Below are 19,220 nucleotides of genomic sequence, written 5' to 3' on the forward strand. Positions count from 1 at the left end.
GGAACGCCGAAAGCAAATAAGACAGAAGACAGTTAGGTGGAAAACGTTAACTGGCCTCGTATGAGATCCCAACAGCGAGGTGCGGACTGGTAGGAAGCACCACGAAGGGAAACAGTCAACATAAAAGGAAGGGGAGGGAAGGATAGGCCAGGAGGTTGGTAAACCAAAGCAGCGACCAGGGGTGGGACAGCACTCCCCGGGCGCCCAGAGATCCTCATACGTCCCCTCGCTATGTGAGCTGTGTTGCACAACAAGAGCGAGAGAAAAATGGAGGAAGGGCAAAAACCTCTACGGCCAGGAGAGCAAAGAAAGGTAAATGGAGCGTGAACAGGAGTGGGGAGAGCACTCCCGGTCACCTCTAGGCCCTAGGTGGGGTGCCAACCGATAAGGTCAGACACTCAATACCGAGGGACAAACCAATCAATGCAGAGGGAGGGGATGTAGGCTACAGCACCAAAATAAGGATAAAATGCTCTCAAGCCTTGGTAAGTTAACAAACCTTGAAAACGAACCAAGGGGAGAGAGAGCAAAGGGATTGGGCAAAATGGGGAAGAAGGGGTTTCTCGATACAATAAATTATAGTTGGTAAGCAACCCAAAGAAGGATTGAACTAGGATAGGCTACACAGGTAAACCCTCGCTATTCCAGCTTAACCTATCAGGAACATTAGCCTAAGTGAAAAGCAGGAACATTAGCCTAAGTGAAAAGCCGAAACAGGGAGAGGGTGGACGTAGGCTATATACCCAAGCCAAAACCAAACAAAGGGAAGCACCAGACATGAAACTCATACGTACTGATCGAGATCGCCCCCCTTAACCTTTTTTCCCCGAAGGGAAAAAATGCTATAGCCTAACACCTAGACTAACCTAACTGAGGCGATGCAAAGGAAGGAAGCCTAGGAGAGGGATAAAAGCTAACTAACCAACCCAAACATAAATGGATAATATAACAGAAAATTACTATAAGGTACATGTAGGAGGATAGCCAGGCCCAACACGACATGAACGTGAAGGGAAATGGCCGACCTCCAGTTATATAAAAGTACCCAAAATAATCGACAAAATTCAAAAGCATCCGAGCACAAGGTCAAAACTTAAATGTACCAATGAAAATCATGTTCCCATAAGCTTAGAGAAGTGAGAGTCTAAAATAAGGCATAATAAAGCCATGATAATAAGCGAATAGGCCCGAGGGGGAACCACGTAGCCTAAACAGCCAGACCGCACTTGACCAGCAAGGGAACACAAAATTCACAAAATTCACTAAATTGCAAAAACAAAGGAAATAACCGTAACAGTACCAATGAAAATAAGATTCCCAGAAGCTAAGAGAAGTGAGGGACAAAATTAAGGCATGATGTAGAAATTATAAGAAGCGAATAGGCCCTAGGGGGAAGCCCGTAGCCTAAACGCCAAACTTCACTTCTCGTAGCAAAGGGGCACAGAACAAACATAAAAATAATCAAACCCACTTAAATTAGGAATCACAAATTGGGAATATATCCCAAACAAGAAAAATTACAAATAAATTACACAAAACAAACATGCTGACCCAAGACCAAGAGAGGTCATGAGACGCCGTGAGAGGAGATCGAGAGGGGCGTTATAAATCCCTTTAATTATTAAACTAGAGGGAAATAAGGAGCCTCAACAGCCTAAAAAACAACAAAACACTGGTACTCAAGTTTGGTGAAGAAGAACCTCGCGAGGATGCTATAATAGCGCAAAAATAAGGAGCACAACGAAATTACGTGCGAACGAAATCGCGTGCTAAAATGGAATGCGACTAGCGTTGCCTTGTGTACAGTCCGCGAGTAGTGCATGGGTTTGTATCGGCACCTCTCTCGTTGGGACTTTTGACATTGGGAATCTTTATAGGGCAGGGTCCCGTGATTGTGACAATCTCACCCTTTACCATACACGACTCCATTTCTTGGAGCTCGCTCTGGGGGTAGTAAACCCAGCTTTACATTTAGCTTTTCTCTGGTACCTAGCAACAGAATTACCTAGAAATAAGTGCTGAATGGACTATTTCACCGGGTGACACGGGACCCCGATCCAGAAATGAAAATTCTGTCGGAAAATTTAGAAATTTGTGTTGCAGTTGCAAAAAATCATGACATCACTTTTCAAAATTAAATATGTGAAATTACAAGTTGCACAGAAAAGCGATTTTCCCAACAAAAAAAATGAAGATATATAGTTATGCCGCACTCTCTAAAAGCTTCACTGAATTTGATTCAGTCTTCTTGGAGAAATAAGCATTTAGTTATGAGAAAACGGCAAAATAAAAATATTTTTGGGCTTTCAAAAACCCTGAGAGAATTTGGACATCTGGAGCAAGTTATCCCTGTATCATTATAACCCGTTTTCTCTGACGCATCCCATAGAGAATGGGATATTTTAGTGGGTGACAATTATTTTTGAATAAATTTTTTTCACACTCGATGTACATGCTTTTTTTTACAATTTGCCGTTCACAGTGCTGTCCAGGCAATGAACAAAATTGTCCATGAACCACTCTTAAATTTTTTTTAGCAATAATGTTTCTAGATATGTTTATTTAAACATAAAACATTTGTAAATAAACCTGAATTACTCATACAGACATTTTTTACAAGTCTTTTTTACAATTATGGTTCACAGTGTCATACATGTGATGAACAATATTGTCAATAAACCACTCTAAATAAAAATTTTTTAGCATTATCGCTTCAAGATATATTTATTTAAATATAAAAGTTTAAACAAAGTGATAATAACTAAAATTCAAAAATTCTTCGAAATTCGGTAGTTGGGGTGCCCCTGAACGAGCTATTTAGTCACATTTCTAGGCTCAAAGGCCTCAACTGAAGGATTTGGTCTTAAATGAGGCAAAAATGACAGTACAGAAGCTGGACATATTGGTAGATAATGGCACAAAAACACACAACAGCCGTGAACATGAATATAAAAATCCACAAAAGATAATTACTTAAGTGTAAAAAAATAGTAAACTAAATTAATACTTGTTGAAAAATGATAAATAAATTTCTTATTCATTATAAAAAAGGTAAAGGGGAATATCTGCCAAGTGAAAGGCAAGTCAAAAAGTACAATAACTATGACACCAGTAAACACGAAAATCAAGGGTACATTACTGCAAATCATGCCAGCAAAAAGAGCAAAGGATGAAAAAAAGTAAAACAAATGTACATATATAATAATTTAAGGACAAGGCAAAAGAAAAGAGCAGTAAAATTGATGGAGAATATATAGAATACTGAATTAAAAAGTTAATTACCATTAAAGTATTTTAGATAAACTAAATAACAGAGTACAAATTTATCTGAAATGGATCATGAAACAAAAAACCTGCAGGTTTAGAGTAATTCCATGTTGCATGATGATTTTATGTATTGCAGCCTTATATAATAAATATTTCAGTTGTGACAGTAATATATTATAACTGTAAAAATATTACACATTTTTCAAGTAATTTGTATTTTTCCTAGGTATACAAAGCAGAACCTTTTATATAAGAGTATCATTCAGTGCAAGGTGGAGACAGATGTTGAACTCGGTAAGAGAGAGAGAGAGAGAGAGAGAGAGAGAGAGAGAGAGAGAGAGAGAGAGAGAGAGAGAGAGAGAGAGAGAGAGAGAGAGAGGGACACCCCTCACCCATCTGCTGTTACCAAATACTTTTTCCTTCAGCCTCAGAGACAAAGCAGTGCAGCTGAGGTGGAAACTGCAATAAAAGGCTTTGATCTGCATACCTTGAAAAAATACAAAATACAAATTACTAACTGGATGTTGAACAACCTACCAAGACATGACATCATCACAGCTGCGAAAATGAGCAAGGGATGCAGTGACTTCCATAACCTACTACTCAGTCTGACATTGGGATGACAGAGCAGTAGAGCCCAGACCCTGAGAGCCATAAGTAAGGAAAGGTTAGGGGAACCATGCAACTCCTCCCAAGGAAAGACAGCTATTTCTGGCTAATAAAACATATGGGTTTAGAATACAGTTTTACCACTGCCCCTTCCTTGTTAAAGAGAAGAGTGGAGGGAGACATGTCTTACAGATGTAGCTAAAAGACTGGATGCTCAAAAAGTAGTTACCTGTACCTTAGTGCATTCCAGCTAATTTAGCCCTAATACTATTCTGGTAAGGAAAAAGGGAAGGAAAGAGGAGTCCAGTCACTGCATTCACATCCCAATACTTATTCTAAGAAAAATAATTGGGTGAGATAATTGTCAGTATGCACGGAGCTTGGTACCATACAACTTGTTCAGCAGGCACAACAGGAACCAAGGAAAGGGTGTCCGGGAACTTGTGGGTAACATCCCCCTGGTAGACACCTGACTTCATTACCTGAATAACCGAGAAATTTCTACGTAAGGCTAGTGATAGTCCCACGCCCATGACTCAGGGGCTCTCACACAAATAGTGAATGACATCCTCACCTGTGAAGTCTTAAGCTTGTTTGAAAACTCGCCACCTTCTTATGCTTACCTCAACTAACAAAAAGGCACCAACACTGGATGGAAACTGAAGGTTCTTTTCACACAGTAGGTAACAACTTACAATAAGCATGAAAACATATTCCCCAGGTCATCAACATCATCTTACATGGAAAAAAAAAAAAAAAAAAGAGAAGAGATCCAAACCCTTCAGTTGGAAAACCTGGCTCAAGACTAAGCAACTGGTGAAGGAAGTGTACAATTTTCTGAACAGATGCTCCGACCAGAGACCCATTCTGTGATACCAATCAAAGAGGATGACCCACTTTCCTTGGTAAATGTTTCAATATGAACAATGGAGATTCCCAGACATCTACCTTGCATTGCTTTGAAAACAGTCATGCATGAAGCTAAAGGGAGTGAACTGTCTGATGGTACCCCTGAACATATGGCTGACAAAGAGTGAGTCAAGGGAGAATCTCCTTTGACAAGGAGTCAGCAAATCTGGATACCACTCAGCATGTGGCCCAAAGAACAACCAGGATCGTCCTAAGACTAAGGGTGATCACGACCCTGTTAATCACCTGACAAAATTAGACAGAACAGTAGAAAGGCTTAGACATTCAGATTCTCCCAGGGGTGTTGATAGTGCCTCCCATTACTGCAGAGGGATCTGGTATGGGAGAACATAATACCAGAAACTATTTAACTGTGTGGCAAACAGACTAGGCATCGGACTTCCCCAGACCTTGCAGACCCTCTCTACTATTCAAGGTTGTAGGAACCACTCTGTCCCTCTCCCCATGCCAGACCACTCTACCTGCCAGGAATATATCTGGCTGATGGTTTGACAGCATGCCAAACTGCCCACTTGTGCATGTCGTAAGTTCCTGGAATGCCTGCAGGGTTAGCAATGCTACTTGCATTTACAGAATGCTGATATACAGCTTAGGTGTGTCCCGAGCCCACATACCTGAAATGAAAGCCATTCTCGTGTGCACCCCAACCTTCCTCAGATGCATCTGTGAATAGGTGCATTGCACGAGTCCAGTGTAACTCCCACTAAGAGGTTCCCACTGTCCAGCCACTGCACAAGATCCTCTCTGATCTCTCCACTCAACGGCACAGTTGAGAGGACTGTGGGGCTGACCAGTGCTGCTTGAGTTGCCCTTGAAGGGAGTACAGGTGGATACACCCACACAGAAAGTTACCCCAAGATGACAGATGGCTGTGGACAACCTGCCATAGCCAAGCTGGTTGTTCATACTGGGACAAAGTCAGTGCTATAACATCCCTCAGTCTGTCCACACAAGAGCCAGATATTGAGAAGTCTATGAGCATGCCCAGGTACATTGGCTGCTGCTTGGGAATGAAAAGTGACTTCCTCCATACCATCATCAAAATTCATGGCAAAATGAGAGGCAATGGTTTCTGTCCTGGAGCAACATCACCTCAGGGGATGCTAACCAGCCAATTATCCAGGTAACATAGCAAGTATATACCATTTGACTGAGCCCAAGCCAAAACCAAGACAAATACCCAAGTAAAACCTGTGGGGCTGTTGCCAGGGCAAAGCAAACATCTCTTAAGGGGATCGGCCGCCTAAAAAACCCAATAATCTTTAAAAAATTCGATTTGCTGAAAAAAATTCTATGGCTTCGTATAGGGTTCAAGAATGTGTCCATGAAATATTATGCTAAAATTTGCCGTATTTCTCTAGTTATGGCCTAAAATGTAACAATAACTATATACCCATAAAACACCAGTAGCGCAAATGTTTTAGTCTGGTATAGTTTTTGCAATATATATTACGAAAATTTCCTTTGAAATGAAATGTATAATGTCAATAATATCCTACTCGGCACCTTTTTAGTTATTCCTAGCCATGACAACGCACACGTCATACCATGACGCCGACTGTGGCCGAGAGTTGCCTATAAACTTCAAGCTAGAAGGACACGTTTTTTCATGCTCGCTAGCCTTGACTGAACTCTGTATTTTCTGCGGTGTTTTTGTTTTTCACCGTGCCTAAAAGGTCCAAGAGTTCACTTCATGCTTCTAGAATGCGGAAAAGCCAAGTGGAAAAGTCCAGGCGAGAAGTAGAAGAAAGAGTTCAAGAAATTAGTGCCATAGAGGGAATGGAGCGACGGAGAGAGAGAGAGCTGTCGCCCATCAAACGGCGCAGGCAGCGATCTCTGCTGACCAGAGACCAACCACATCCACCCCTAAACGCCTCTTTATTTGTTCGTCACTACCAAAGGGCAAAGATATTTTAGAAAAAGAAAGCAGTAGCTCGGAGGCTGATATTATAGACGATCCTGAAAATAAAATGATCATAATAAGTGAAGCAAGACTTGATGAATTACTTGAATCACGAATCCCTAATTGTGAATGAAAAGTAATTCCCAGGATCCATTTGGCAAGGGATGGATTCGAGACACTAATAAAAAGTGTAGGCAACTATGATACCCTAGAGTAATACCTTGCAGCAAGATCAGACAGGGGACCAGGAACCTAAAATTTATAAGAATGTGTCTTAGGCACATAAATAATCAATTAATATTCTTATTTATAATCATTTTGCATTAATTAATACCCAAAAATAAAAATTAAAACCATAGAATTAATTGTAACACAGTCTTTAAAGTCCCTTTTACTTTTTTTATGTAACTAAAACTTTGAAGGCCCGTTTCTCAAAACATAAGTTTTTCACCTTCAAAATGTATCTCCTCCCTTAGTATTGGACCAATCTAAATGAAATTTCATATATAATATGAGGAAACATGGTAGATTAAAACGAAGCCTGGGATTTTTAATATTTTGAGTTTCTGATTTTTGGCAATTTTTTTTCTGTAATTTTTCCAGGAAAATTTCATAAAAAAAAAAGTAAAAATTCATATCTCGAAAAATTATTGAAAAATAAAAAATCCCCGGCTTTATATCAAAGGTCCATATGTGTTTTATATGTGGTTCAAATCTCATCCCTTAAAACCAAAAAGCAAAGGAGGAGATGCATTTTGAAAATGGCCATTTTTGGCCGAAAAATGCTCTGGCGTCACAAAACCCAAGGTCACTGAACAAAAATTTTTTCCCCAGAAGTTCCACACAATATCCTTTAACAAACCCCCTATATATCAACAACCTGTCGTTAAAAAAGTTGGAAACCGGCCGATCCCCTTAACTGGTTGACAGTCCCACTATAATTAAAGCAGAGTAATCTGAGAAGTCTGATGGATGGGTACTACTGAAAGCATAAGCTGCCTTCTCTGATGGAATCTAGCACAGGCCATGCTGTCTTTGTCTTGATGAGTCTTAATACAAACTGGTTTAGTGGCCTTTCTCCATCATCACCTCCGCCTCTGCCAACAGGGCCAGAACTTTTTGAGAATCTGACAAATAAGTCTGGAACAGTACTGGTGTCTGAGTAAGGGGAGGGCAGCAGTCATTTAAGGGATAACAGTAGTCAAATCAGAACACTGAAACTACCCAGGGATTTGCCCTGTCGCTGCCACACTGCTCCATGGCAAACAGGCAACCCCTCCCACTCTCACTACTTGTGGCAGTTGAAGCAAGGAACCACTACCATCAGTGACCCCCCTCCTCTTCTTCTTGCCCTTTCCTCCTTTCTTTCCTGTGGCTGGGAGAGGAGGATGAAAAGGCTGGGAAGGCTACCCTCCCTTTCTAGAGGAAGATTGGACTACTTGTCTGGGTTGAAGAAGACACAAGCAAGCTTGGAAACTTTCCTTTCTCATCCTAGGATGATACATCTGCCATGGTGAAGTCTACCAACATATTCAACCAAGGTCAAGCCACAAGGCAGCCTGGAGGGAAACCATCACAACTGACTCCTTGGTTCCTGACTCAGAAGCCAGGCAGGACATTACTTTTTTGGCAGAACCACTCTGGGGAGGTCATTCATCAGTTCACAGACTGACGAGTCCAATGCTAAGATGCTCCGCAACTTCCAGTACATAAAATCTCATCTGGTGCATGAGCCATACCAGGAGCCTGCTTTATCTGCTAGATGGAAAGGAACTCTCAAAAATATTGAGGTAAAGTTCAACAGACAGTACAGAAGATTAGATGTTCATTCTAGAAGATGGCCAAAGAAAAAAGTGCTTGGTGAGGGCAGGTGAGCAGTTTAGTGCAAATGGGTGTTTCCTCTCATCAACAAAAATAAGGCAATACTGTAGAGAAATGAGTTTTGAACACAGAAATGTGTGTTTGGGAAAAACTGCACTTCACACAGCAAATTGTATTTTTCCTAAGGATGTAATCCACAGGCATCAGCATAAGCCAGAATCAGCGATTGAACCTTGGTAACAGGATAGTCAATTGGTGGTGTGTGGGCAAGCTGGGGCTGGAGGATTGTCTCAAAACTGAGCCAGCCAGTTGAGCTGGTCCAATAAACCTTTCTTTCTAGTGGAAATGTATCTGGCTGAAAACTTAACAGGGGTGAACTGCCCACATGTGCATCTACTTCAGAAACTGATGGATGAAGTGGAACCACAGCATCCGTGTTTATTAATTTTAAACCACTATGATCATGTTGTCACTCACCAACACCACAGAGTGATCATCACACTATACTGCAATGCTTGCAATTCCAAGATGCTGATGTTCACTCCACTCTTAATTCAATTAATCCATGGACAGAAGCATCTCTCAACGAAGTTCAAGGGAACTCTACCAAGGTCCTCCCTAACTTCTCAATTAACCCACGGACAGAAGTATCTCTCACTCTCAAGGAAGTTCAAGGGAACTCTACCAAGGTCCTCCCTAACTTTTCTCCTTATGGGCACAAACTTAGATGCTTGAGCTGACCAATGTCACTTCAGCTGCCATTTCAACAAGGACACATTATCTGGATCCATGAATGGGTTATGTAGCCATGTCAGAGGGTCTGAATGCTTTGGAAAATACTCTCATAGATTATCCTTTAATTGCTGTAGGTGCTGAGTCATAGTCTCTTGTATTGTCAGCAGTTTTAAGTTTTCATTCAGGAATGCATGGCAATTCAGCAAACACTGTCTGGTTTTTCTTTACACAGCCAATCCAGAACTCAATCTTCAGAAAAAAGGACTCAATTCTGTCTTGAACATTCAAAATGTTGATATTAGAACTTGTAATGATAGCTCATTTAATTTTTAAAATATATCTGCAAGACAGGCCACCTCACATACCCAGACTTCATCAATGAACTGGGTTGACAGAGAAGACTTGTGCTCTCTGAGAAATACTTCAAGCTTATTTCTCAATTCATACGCAGATGAAAGAATTTTACTGCGAGACAGCCAACACTCCTATGTATGTAGCAGCAGAGTTCTGTGAATGGACCCCATCTCATGGCACAGTGAGGCAAACACTCGAGAATGTAGAAGCCTAGCCTTGATGAAATTTTCTACTTTGACAACTTCATTAACAGTCTCTTTTAGATCACTTGGCATCTTTTTCACAGCTAGTGCCTCTCTATGAAGGTGCAACGTTTTTTATGAGACCAATAACACCCTTTACTGGGCCTCTCATTGCCTTTGCACCATCAGTGCAAACAGCTATGCACAAGTCCAACCTAAAATCATTTTTGGTGAAGAAAGTGTCCAAAATCTTAAATATGTCCTCACCTCTTGTTGTCGTTTCAATAGCTTGGCACAACAACAGATCTTCGTTCACAGACCTGAAACGTTCATAGATTCAAAGTTGAATGGTGAAGCCCACAGGTCAACACTCACAATTTTCTGCCATCTCTTTGATTTGGCGTGATACCGTGTCATTTGACAGGGGTACAGTGTCAAGATTCTTGTTATGTTTCTCTCCTAACATACAGGAAATCACTACAGTGTCAAGATTCTTGTTATGTTTCTCTCCTAACATACAGGAAATCACATCTTTCAAGCATGGTTTTAGTAAAGATTCTGCAATCGTATGAGCTTCACCAGCCTTTGTAATGTGGTAACTTATGTGGTATGAGGCTTCAAGTGCATTTCTATTGTCTTGGTAAGCAAATTTCTTGATGGAAGCAATACTCCTTTTTAATTGATCTCATTTCCTTATGAAATAGTCACTGTGTTTGTTAACGAGCTGTGGTGCTTGGAGTCAAGGTGCCTTCTCAATTTTGCATGATTCAAACTACTATTAGCCAACACTTAATTACATTCAACACATTGTCCATCAGGAACATGTTCATCTCCAACTGACATGAAACCAAATTTTATTTAACTGTCATCAAATTTGTACTTCTTTGAATATCCACACCTGATTTAGCTCTTGAATCTTATATCACAAAAGTAGAGGTATGTTGTTCATGTAGGGATTTTGTTACATCGCTAGCTGCACCTGTCTGTTCAAAACACTCACTGCACTCATTAGAATCAACAGATATACAGTAAAGCCCTCGTATCTCATGATTCGCAGACTCACCTATTCGCAGATTTCTCTATGGAACATATATACACATTATCTGCGGGAAATTCACCCCTGCGCCGTATTCTTCACTAAGAAATATTCACTAATTACTGTATTTTCACGACTAAATGCACTTTTTGTGATAAAACTATTAAAATACTCATGTATCCCGGTAGTGCTCAAGTAACAATAATTCGATTTTGCGATGGGGTATGCAATTTATACTGATACAATAATTATGAAATATTTTAAAATTTCGCGCAGAAACAGGCAGCAGCGTACAATCAGGCAGCGAGAGACCAAATTACAATAGACCAACTTCTTTTCCTCCATCTCTTTATCCTATCTTCCAGTTAAAAAAGTAAAAGAGAATGATAAAAGTATTGTTAGTAGCATTATACTCTTGTGTAAATGCATACAGCCATAAACAACCGAACGAGAAACTGTTGTTTTGCTTATAACCGAATTGGATAACAAAAGCCATTTTGCTTGCATTTCAACCGTTGTACGGTAGTAAAAAATTACCGTAGTTATGTTACAAATGAAGTTAAGTAGAACAGGACTCATATATTTTTACATTATACCCTTATTCGGTATTGATAAAAGAACGACAAGGAAATATACTGCTAAATTCAATAAGCTAATGACTATAAAAAGGATTTTGACAAAGGAAAAATCTATTTCTGGGGAGGGGCCCGTGTCACCCGGTGAAATAATCCATTCAGCACTTGTTTCTAGGTAATTCCGTTGCTAGATACCAGAGAAAAGCTAAATGTAAAGCTGGGGTTACTACCCCAACACCGAGCTCAAGAAATGGAGTTGTATATGGTAAAGGGTGAGATTGTCACAATCACGGGACCCTGCCCTATAAAGATTCCCAATGTCAAAAGTCCCAACGAGAGAGGTGCCGATCACGAGCCCATGCACCACTCATGGACTGTACACAAGGCAACACTAATCGCATTCCATGTTAGCACCCACCCCACTAGAATGATGTTTACCATGGGAGGGAGAGAATGAAAAACAGTGGAGGGTCACCGGGTGACACGGGCCCCTCCCCAGAAATAGATTTTTCCTTTGTCAAAATTCTTTTTCTGGATCGGGGTCCCGTGTCAGCCGGTGAAATAATAACAGAGAAATAAATATCATTCTTATGCTATTAAAGACTTTAAATAGAGATGTTGAAAACTAGGGAGAATTCCACCTGAACATTAGAAAGAGAATTCCACCCTGAACATTAGTAAGGTCCTCTAAATTCATGTAATGAAAATAATGTAAGTGGCCACCGTCTAAGATCATGAACTTTAGAATTGAACCTGAATAGGCTTGTATTAAGAAAATACTTTCTGCCTAATAGCAGACACAGTGACAGTACCCCCTTTTCAAATAAAGAGAGGACCTGACAAAATTGTGAGGTCCTGTCTAAAAAGCCTGTAAGGAGAAAACTGGGCACAGAGACAGACCTTGTGAAAGGGGAGTACTTTCCAAGGTGACCACCGAAAATGAGGACCCTCAACTGTAGATAGAAAGTTAGAGTGAGAATTGATAACACTACCCTGATGAGGGGAAACCAAAATGATAGGTTCCGCTAGACAGGGCAGACAGTACATGAAAACTAGCACTAGAAGCTAAGCTGATTAAAAATTTGGGTCTTCCCCAACAAGGAAAGGTAAGAACAAGATGATTGTTGGTTTGAAGCTAACTCCGATACATTACTCAAAGACCAGGAAACCGAATGTGGACGGAGTACTGGTCTAAGACAAACACAGACCTTAGGGATGAAAGTTAAGGGCCTGTGAGTCTGGTTCCAACAAAACACCTTCCCCAGGGCCAATGCGGCCGCATCATTGCTGTAGCTTCAAAGACTATGTGAAGAGTGCTAGTTACTTAACTGCAGAGCCATACTGCAGTAGAGTAGGATCCCTTGACTGATTTTAGGAAAACAGTAATAACAGGACCAATATCAGTTTCCTCCCAAACTGTAAAATTCACAAAGCCAGGGCACTAGAACTTTCAGGAGGCTGACGCAGGCTGAGTTTATACCAGTCGTGGCAGGTTGATAGTTTGTGGCTGAATTGGGTTGCAAACAGACCTACTTCGAGGTCCAGGAAAAGATCACAGGACTACCTGAATGACGCTCCGTCTAAGGACTATTCCGACACCAGGGGGGAGGACCTGGATAGAGAAAAGGTAGTGACCTTTTGGACCCCTACGAGAAGGGCGCCCAAAGATTCTCATAGATCCCCCCGCTATGTGAGCTGTGTTGCACGACAAGAGCGACAGAAAAGGAGAGGAAGGGCAAAAACCTCTACGGCTAGGAGAGCAAAGAAAGGTAAAACAGGAGTGGGGAGAGCACTCCCGGTCACCTCCAGGCCCAGGTGGAGTGCAAACCGATAAGGTCAGACACACCGAGGGACAACCAATCAATGCAGAGGGAGGGGATGTAGGCTACAGCACAAAATAAGGATAAATTGCTCTCAAGCCTTGGAAAGTTAACAAACTTTGAAAACGAACCAAGGGGAGAGAGAGCAAAGGATAAAAGGGGGAAAAGGGGATTCTCGATACCACAAAATAATATATACTCGTATAGTCGGTAAAAGGAGTGTGAACAGGAGTGGGGAGAGCACCCCTGGTCACCTTTTGGTAAGCAACCCAAAGAAGGATTGAACTAGGATAGGCTACGCAGGTAAACCCTCACTATTCCAGCTTAACTTATTAGGAACATTAGCCTAAGTGAAAAGCCGAAACAGGGAGAGGGTGAACGTAGGCAATATATCCAAGCCAAAACCAAACAAAGGGAAGCACCAGACATAAAACACATATGTACAGAACGAGATCACAGACATGAAACTCATACGTACAGATCGAGATCGCCCCTCTCTAAACGATTTTTCCCCGAAGGGAAAAAGTGCCATAGCCAACCCCTTGGCTAACCTAACTGAGGCGATGCAAAGGAAGGAAGCCTAGGAGAGGGATAAAGGCTAACTAATAACTCAAATAATGCATATTAAAACAAAAATTTTCTATAAGGTACATGTAGGAGGATAGGCAGGCCCAACACGACATGAACGTGAAGGGAAATGGCCGACCTCCAGTTAAATAATCAACAAAATTCAAAAGCATCCGAGCACAAGGTCAAAACTTAAATGTATCAATGAAAATCATGTTCCCATAAGCTTAGAGAAGTGAGAGTCTAAAATAAGGCAAAATAAAGCCAAAATAAGCGAATAGGCCCGAGGGGGAACCACGTAGCCTAAACAGCAAGACAGCACTTGACCAGCAAGGGAACACAAAATTCACATAATAAACAAAATTATAAAAACAAAGTAAAAAACTGTAACAGTACCAATGAAAATAAGATTCCCAAACGCTAAGAGAAGTGAGGGACAAAATTAAGGCATAATGAAGCCATGATAATAAGCGAATGGGCCCAAGGGGGTAGCTCGTAGCCTAAACGCTAAACATCACTTCTCGTAGTAAAGGGGTACAGAACAAACATAAAATTAATCAAACCCACTAAAGTTAGGAATCATTAATTGGGAAAATATCCCAAACAAAAAGGTACACAAATAAAAAACACAAAACAAACATGCAGACCCAAGACCAAGAGAGGTAATGAGACCCGTGAGAGGAGATCGAGACGGGCGTTATAAATCCCTTTAATTATTAAACTAAAGGAAAATAAGGAGCCTCAATCGCCTAAAAAACAACAAAACACTGGTACTCAAGTTGTCGAAGAAGAACCTTGCGAGGATGCCATAAAAATGCCAAAATAAAGCACAAAATAAGGATCACAACGAAATTACGTGTGAACGCAATTATCGTGCATCAGCAAAATGGATGAAACTCAACCATAAATAAAATTGGAGAGAAAGTATTTTAATCAAAACTACTGGACATGAAAGAGCACATATTACTGCTTTTTTCACGCCGATAAAAGATAAATACAGGCAGTCCAAGGTTATCGGCGGGGGTTCTATTCTGAGAGTGTAATGATAACCAAAAATCGCTAATAACCGAAATTGGTAATTTCTGGGGCTTTTTCGGTGATTTTAGGGGCTTATCGACACCAAAAAAGCGCCGATTTTCGGTTATCTGCGCCCCTGTTAGGTATATATCGGCACCAATAAGCGGAAATTGGCAATTTTCGGCACCAAAAATTGCCGATTTTCGTCACTACACAAGCACTGTCACTAGACAAGCACCGTAAAACCAGATCGCCGTTAACCGAGCCTGCCATTAACCTGGGACTGCCTGTACGTAAAGCTCGTATTATGATGTAATCAAGAGAAAATTGCAAATGGAATCTTGATTTTTTTTACACAAACCAACCAGGCTCCCAAACATCCAACTTCTTCTTCTTCTTCTTCTTTTAACGTGCTTTTATTCCCATTTTTGTATGGGGTAAGCACGATGCCTTCTTTTGAAGGACTTTTTGATTTGGCTTTGGGGTAGACCTGTGGTCTCGATCGGCTGCCCTGCCTGACATCGCTTAGACCCCGGTACGTATGGTTCACGTCACCTATTAACAAAAAGATAGCTAAATTAATTTCACAACGAGACGTTTTTAAGTTATATTTCAACTTAAAAACATTTCGTATAACGAAAAATAACCTTGCCCCCCGTAAATAAAGTATCTAGAGATTCATTTACGCTAACTAGAAGCAAGAAAAGCTCTGAATTGTGTTGAATACGGCGAAATAAACAATGCGTAATCAATTTCCAAACCAAAACATTGATTGCTATGATCACAATTTATAATACAAAAGCAATATAAGAATACTGTATATACCATATTATTCGTTAAGTTGATGTTTGTATAATACGATATTAATATGTGAATACAGAGTACACTATAATGTAGGCTAGGCTACCGTATATGTATACGGCTAAGCAAATTCTTGTTTGTTATTCAGTTTCTCTTTGTATTGAATTATCATAAGTCAATCTGCATGAACCTCTAGAATTAGCTGATATTAATAATTACTATACTGTATATGTATAGAGTATACCCTCCTGTAGGCCAGGCTATAATCGAGAGACGTTTTTTTGGGAGGCTAACCCCATCATAAGCATTTTTAGTTTTCTTTTTTTAGTTTGAACTATCAAAATAGGCAGTTCTAAGCATTTTTAGAAGGGTTTTAAGTTTTCGCAGATTTTAGCTATTCATGGTGTGTGTGTGTGTGTGTGCGTGTTACGCATCCCCTGCAAATAAGGGGGTTTACTGTATTGTGTGTATCACTTTGCACCTTCAGACTTAAGGTGTGGTATTTCAACCAGTTTTCCATCTCAGAAATTTAATTATACAGTGAACAACACAGGAATGCTGCGAAACTGCGAAACACGTGTGTAATGATGACCAAGCAACAATACTGAGTATGGGGAGTGAGTAGGTGGGACTGGGACACGTACAAACTTCCAACGGACCTGTGCACTTCACCTACAGACAGACACACACACACACACACACTCTCTCTCTCTCTCTCCTCAAATACAAGATATTTCATCACTTTCATACTTCATTTTATCCATTCCAGTTCTAATAAATATATAAATAAAAACTAAACTTTCATATCACACATACACATATATAATTTATATAATCTTGTTCCCCACAGAACACTTAAAAATACCCTGAGGTTCCGCAGAACACAGTTTGAGAACCACTGACTCAGAACAACCTGCCAGAGTCAAGCTGGTTGTTCCTGCCGTGAAAGGGACCGAGATGAAACTTCCCTGAGCTAGCTGATGCAAGTTTGACTTAAAAGACTCTCACAGCTGCTATATCCATCAGCATGCCCGAATATTTTCTGTTGCTTGGGCATCAGTTCCTACTTCTCCCAGTATACACGATCCCAGGTCATGATAAAATGGAAGGCCTCTGTTCTGGAGCAATTTTATCTCCGAGGATGTTATAACTAGATAATCATCCAGGTAATGCAGAAAGTGTATAAATTATAAACAGGCCCATGCCATCAGGGTGAACACTTGTGTGAACACATAGCGGCCTGCCACTAATCTGAAGCTCGGGGTTTTGCACTGGCAGCAAGTTCCATGGCATGCAAAGTAGAAATACTCTTGGATAAATGATGACTAGCAATCTGGAAGTACGAATCTTTTAGCTTCAATGAAAACATGAAGTCACCCTCCCTGACAGAGCCCAATATGGAATGCACTGTTTCCATCTTGAACCAAGTCTGTAGGTATAGCTCATTCAAAGTAGATTGAACGATGATTGGTCTCCAGCTGCCAGTCACCTTTTCCAACAAGAGGGAACAACTGCAAAAGGCCAGAGAGTGGTCATCTGTAACACTGCATTCTTCTAGAATATTCCCTTCACCTCTACTAACAGGGCCAGACCTTTCAAAGATCTTCCATGGTATGTTGGGAAAGGTGCCACAAAATGAGACAGGAGAAGGTATCAAGTCCTAGACAGGCAGTCTAATTGTCCCAAGGGACACATTGCTCAGGGCTCTGCCACTTTGCCCATTGGCATGACAGGTATCCACTAATGGCACCTGGAGAGGGTGACTGCTAATCCCAGCATCCCCTCTCTCTTCTTCCCCTTTCCTACCTCCCTAGCCAAAGCTGGAAGGGAACTGGGAAGGATCACTGTCCTTCCTACAAGAAAAGTCTGCGTTCCTTGTCTCTGTATTGTGAAGGGGAGGCCCCTTCCACTAACAAACACAGAAGGCATGGCCACCATCAAAAGACTGGCTGCAATTCCTTTTGTTGCCTGTTAATGTGATCCCCACAAAAAACTACCGTCTAAGCATATTCTCTCCAGACAAAGAGGCTGACACATCACTCTGCCCTGGTGAGCATTCTTGGACAAAAAAGCAATCAGACCTAGCAATAACAACTGCTAACTTACGATTTAAAGCTGACTTGCATCACTTGCAATTGCAGTCCAAGTTCCCATATGATTGGTTAAAACTGAACTAAAAGCTATAGACAAGTGCTCATGTGGATTATCATGTATGACCACATCAGGTGTCTTGAAAGAACCACCACATACACACAGCTCACCATGATACCAAGTGTTATTTTAATATGGCAACCTTCCCTGCATGAACCCTCTGGGATCATGTATGCATACATAATGTTCTGGACATACAAGACACCACATGACAGTTTGCACAATTATGTACTTACAGGTGGTCATGATACCGTGCAGCAATATATGGCAACAACCTACCATATGTGAAACGACTGTAACCACGCACAATCTAGGGATCATACATGAGCTGAGTGTGAAAGCATCAACTTTTTGGCATACCTCAGCAGCAGTACATACAGGGGAAGAGTCAAAGACATGTTTTGGAAGTAAAGGAGGAGACTGGTTCACAGACAGGCCCAGGGAACCGTGTCTACCTATGGCAAACATCCCATTCACAGGCAAGCAAATATCATCAGTAACTCCCACAAGAAGGAAGGCACTCCACTAAAGCCCAACAAAACTCCCTGAGCCTTTCCAAAACCACCTCCTCTTCTTCCCATTGTAGAGACAGATGAAGGTAGAAAAGATACATGCTTGCATTTCTTCACTTTACTCTGTCTGACAAGTCTTACTCTTCTTGGCTACAGACATGTTGAGGTAGAAAGCACCGCTGGACTCTTCTCTGTGTACCGTGGCAAAAGTAGGAACAGGGTAAGTGTCTGAGAGTCCTCACATTTTGAAAGTAAACAGGGAAACTGGTTCTCAAGCACACTCACAGATACTAACTGCAAGTGAGCAAATGCTGGTGAAACATGAACACACACCATTTCACAGTTGCAGCAATGCAGGTTAGTCACCTACCCTCACACCATTTCCCCGTTGCAGCAACGCAGGTTAGTCGTCTACCCTCAGAAGCATAACACCCTTCTCCTGTGGGAGAGAGCAGTCTGGGAAAAAGGGGCTGAAAATATTCAACAGTATCAAAGGTAGAGTAATCCCATTTGAAAATAAGTAAAAATGAGCTGAAGTTTCTTCGGCACAATTGAGTTTTCTGTACAACATACAGTGCTGTATGAGCTGCAGCACACTAAACTTTCAGCCATGGCCCAATAGTGGCCTGTCCTATAGCTAACTTTAATCTTAAATAAAAATAAAAAGGCTAGAGGGCTGCCATTTGCTATGTTTGATCATTGGAGGGTGGATGATCAACATACCAATTTGCAGCCCTCTCGTCTCAGTAGTTTTTAAGATCTGAGGGTGGACAGAAAAAGTGCGGACAGAGAGACAAAGCCATCTCAATAATTTTTTTTTTTTACAGAATACTACAACTTACAAACATCTTTAGGCTTTCCTATAGTACTGGCAAATCTCTCCACTGTAAAGTACACCAGTCAGCAAACCAGCAAAGCCCTAGCACCATAATGGTACCAC

At 41.0% G+C, this 19,220-nt stretch overlaps 1 protein-coding gene across 3 annotated transcripts in view; it reads right to left on the reverse strand.

The window, feature by feature from the left end:
• LOC136826595 (uncharacterized) overlaps window positions 1-19,220 on the reverse strand; it is a 58,817-nt gene that overhangs the window by 19,559 nt on the left and 20,038 nt on the right. The gene's annotated exons all lie outside the window — the stretch shown is intronic.

The sequence above is a fragment of the Macrobrachium rosenbergii genome, chromosome 41 (genome assembly GCF_040412425.1).
Source record: "Macrobrachium rosenbergii isolate ZJJX-2024 chromosome 41, ASM4041242v1, whole genome shotgun sequence".
In the NCBI taxonomy this organism is placed as follows: domain Eukaryota; kingdom Metazoa; phylum Arthropoda; class Malacostraca; order Decapoda; family Palaemonidae; genus Macrobrachium; species Macrobrachium rosenbergii.